Below are 4096 nucleotides of genomic sequence, written 5' to 3' on the forward strand. Positions count from 1 at the left end.
TGCTACCATAAATCTTAAATATTTATAGAAAAGTTGTATGACCTGACAAACAATCCTAATTTTGGCCTATATAAGCAAATTCCCAAAATTAAATATATTTAAAACATTAAAACTTTTAAAAACCCTTAACACTTGCCGCAGTGTTCATTATGACAGGTGCCTTATACAGAATAATTGAATTCGTCCTCCTACACATCTCTTTTTTAATTTTTATTTTTTGTGAACATACTGTACAAAGGGGTTACATTTACATGGGCAAGATAATGAGTACATTTCTTATCAAGCTTGCAGCCTCCTCCTTTGTTTACCCTTCACATCCCTTCCCAGCCTTCCTCCGCCCCCCCCCACCTGATTCCACCCCCCTCCCCCGATCTTACACATCTCTTGAACAACAATATCTGGGATTATTTTGTTTTTGATGTGTCAATCTTGGCTATTCTTAAATGTGTGTTTATGTAAGAAGTACATGGTTCTAAAATTTCACTAGAATTCTTCAAAACTTACTTTTCTTTGAATTGTCTAGTTTAAGAAAATCAATTACACTTTATATATAAAAAGTGCTCTGTGCTCAATTCAGCAGCACATACACTAAAATTGGAGCAGTACAGAGAAGATTAACATGGCCCCTGCACAAGGTTGATATGCAAATTCTTGAATCATTCCATATTTTTACAACTAAAGATGCTGGAGAGGATGTGGCCACAAGGGAACCTTACTTGATTCTTGGTTGGAGTGTTAACTTGTTCAACCACTTTGGAAAGAAGTTTGGAGGCTCATCAAAAGACTCCATATAAAGCTCCCCTATGACCAAGCAATCACACTTTTGGGGATTTACCCAAATGATCACAAAGAAGACCATACTAAAACCACCAGAACAACTATGTTTACTGCAGCATTATTTACAATAGCTAACATATGGAGCCCACCCCGATGGCCCACAGAAGATGAATGGATCATGAAAATGTGGTATATATACACAATGAAATTCTATGCCTCCATGAGAAAGAATGACATCGCCCAATTTGTTAAGAATTGGAAAGACTTGGAAAACAAAATTTATTCAGTGAAGTAAGCCAAGTCCAAAGAAACATACGTCCCATGGTTTCCCTTATTTTCCACAGCTAATATATGTCTGGATAAGCAGAATAGATCAGAAGCTATGTGCATATCAGATAAGATGATATTACAGGAAATGAACCAGACAAGTGGTTTTTTTTTTGTTACTTGCTATTGTTTCTAAGATACTTATAATGTGTGATGTGATTTTTTTTGTTCCTTTATATGTTCCTCCCCTATGCTCTAATCCATGTTTTCACTGTATTTGAAGTTGGTGCGCCTACACCCTGTGTATACGTTTCTCTAATTTGGGGAGGGGAAAGGGAAATACAAAATTCTTAAACAAGGATACAGGTTGAGATGCACAAGAAACTATCTTGAAAAATGAACTTTACAATTTAGGCAGGGGAAGGAGGAGGGGAGTGTATTTGTGGAGGTGGGAGGGAAAGGATGGTGGAAGAAAAAGAAAGGAAGAGGTAACAATGCTAGTTAGGAAATGTACTCATTATTTGCTCATATAAATATGACACCTCTGTACAGTTATTTTTACAGGTGGACCCATTGCAACAATGAGAATTACAAGTCATTATGTTGAAAACGAACTTTACAATTTTGGTGGGGGGAGCAGGGAGGATTGGGTGGGAGGGCTAGGAGGATGGGAAGGGATTGGAAGGGGAAACAAAGGAGGATGCCACAATGCTTGATAAGAAATGTACTCAGGATGTGAAGGCTAAACAAAGGAGGAGGCTGCAATGCTTGGTAAGAAATGTATGCATTATCCTGCCCATGTAATTGTAACTCCTCTGTACATTATGTTCACAAATAAAATAAAATTAAATAAAAAAAAGAAATGTACTCATCTTGCCCATGTAATTGTAACCCCTCTGTACAGTATTTTCACATTAAAAAAACAAAAACGTATAAAAATGTTCTGATATAGAAGTTTATTTCCTCTATTTTACCCGATAATATCTTTAACAATGAAATTAATGCAGAACACTGATATGCTGATTTGAAGGTATTTTGAATAAATGTGTGTGGGGGGAGTGTGTGTACACACATGCATGCACACATGCACACATGCATATGCTTGTGCATTGGCATGCTCAGAGTTTGAAATCAGGGCTTCAAGGTCTTGCTAGGCCTTTCCTCTCTTGATTGATGAGCTAATATATGAGCTACATCTCCAATCCTGGCTCTTTGCTAGTTCATTATAATTTCTGAAAAATAATCTCATGAATTTATTCTGCCCTGAGTGGCTTCAAACAGTTATCCATAGATCTCAGGCTCCTAAGTAGATATCCGGAGTAGATAGGATTAAAGGTGTGACCAGCCACGACAAGGATTTCAGAATAATTTTAAAGGTAGAAGAAAGTTTACTTGATGGGGGCCTGTTTTATCATCTCCTACTTTTAAATCATTTTGGAGTGATTATATGTGAACTTACTTCGTTTTCGGATTCTTAAAAGATAGTAAGTGTTGGTATTTAAAAGTTTTAGTACTTTTTAAAAAAGGATACAGGAGCGATGGGACAAAAGAAATTTGACTATCTTTGGACCTCAATTTATAAGCTCAGCTCTGTGCATGATAACCCAATGTCACCAACACAGTCTGTGTTGGAGACAAAATGTAACAGAAAACAATCACCATGGGCAATATTTGGTATGCTATTATTTATAGGACAATATGAATATTGAATTGAGAGTGTAAGAGAATGGAGAGATTTTACCTCCTTTTTTTGTGTTGCTAAAAGTCTTTTGGAGACTGTGACTCATTTCCTTCCTCAATGTGTGTCTTTGGGCCATGCACTTCTTGCCTTTAATTACAATTTTTCCCAACGCTAAAATGATAATAACATTAGCATTATAGCAAATGTCATCTTAAGAATTGAGAGAAATAAAACTTGCAAAATACTTAACATAAACTTCTGTGAATGAGCTTTGAGTTTAGCCAAAATTTTTTAATACTAAATAGAATGCAATAATATTACAGAAAACATTACAGGTAGTGAGCAACCAGAAGGAATGTGATCTATTGACCATGCTCTGCTTCCAAGGAAGCCAGGTGTACAACGTGTCATGCTTTAAATCAAACTGGTTATCTTATGTCTTGGTAGTGTAAAAGTATCAAGGACAGAATAATGAAGGAATGTTGTAGACTGAGGTAAAGTCCATAGGATAATGTGCAAAACTGATAAAACATAAAAGTACCTGAGCAGTATATTGTGTTTTATATTATTTAAGTTCCATTGCAAAGATAGGGAATACCTCGAACAATGAATTCTCTTTTTGATATCCTATCATAGGTCCTTAGCAGGCTGAACTCTTTCTTCATTCTTGTTGAGGCATTATCAAATGAGAAGAAATGTATCTTTTGTTTGCTTCCTTCAATTTATTCTTCAATTTGAAATCTGAACTACTTGACACTGAAAGAAACCAAGGTAAATTAGACACACAGGCTTTGGAAAGAACAATTAACATAAAATAAATAAAATACACATAGCTTTATGAAAGGTCTAACTAAATTGAATTATATAGTCTAAAGCATAAACAGAAAATGATATAAGCAATATGATGTTGTAGAAAGTTGGAAAATGTAAAGAGTTGCTTAATTTTTTCCTTTCTCCTCCCTTGAATTAATTATTGATTTTGTATAAAGAGATTAAAGATGAGATTAAGAAGAAATGATTAAAATTCAAAAGAGTTCTGGGAAGATGGTAGGGGAGAAGGTGGAGTCTAAACAGGCTCTCTCATAGAAAGCAGTTTAAGTATTCCAGTGAACAGTCCTAAGTAAAAGAATCACACCAAGGGTGCCATCACAGTACAGAGAGTTTGGCCAGAGAGGGAAAATCCAGGCAAGGGGACAGGTCCGTGCACTTGCCAGCAGGCTCCGCTGCGGTTGTGGCGGGTGCTGGAGCAGCCATAGCCATCAAACATGAAAGACAGAGAGTCTGGGACGAAGGCCCCAGATCAGCAGGCTAGGGGATTCTACACAACACCAGCAAGAACTGACAAGGAACAGACATCTTCATCCTGCAGAT

General features: G+C 36.5%; 1 non-coding gene across 1 annotated transcript; it reads left to right on the plus strand.

The window, feature by feature from the left end:
- The first annotated feature begins 564 nt into the window (after positions 1-564).
- LOC138818452 (U6 spliceosomal RNA) lies at positions 565-671 on the plus strand. The gene has a single exon (XR_011369134.1). It is a non-coding gene; the product is annotated as a U6 spliceosomal RNA (small nuclear RNA).
- Positions 672-4096: the final 3425 nt, after the last annotated feature.

Source organism: Dipodomys merriami, unplaced genomic scaffold (genome assembly GCF_024711535.1).
Source record: "Dipodomys merriami isolate MVZ:Mamm:240054 unplaced genomic scaffold, mDipMer1.0.p SCAF_76, whole genome shotgun sequence".
Taxonomy (NCBI): domain Eukaryota; kingdom Metazoa; phylum Chordata; class Mammalia; order Rodentia; family Heteromyidae; genus Dipodomys; species Dipodomys merriami.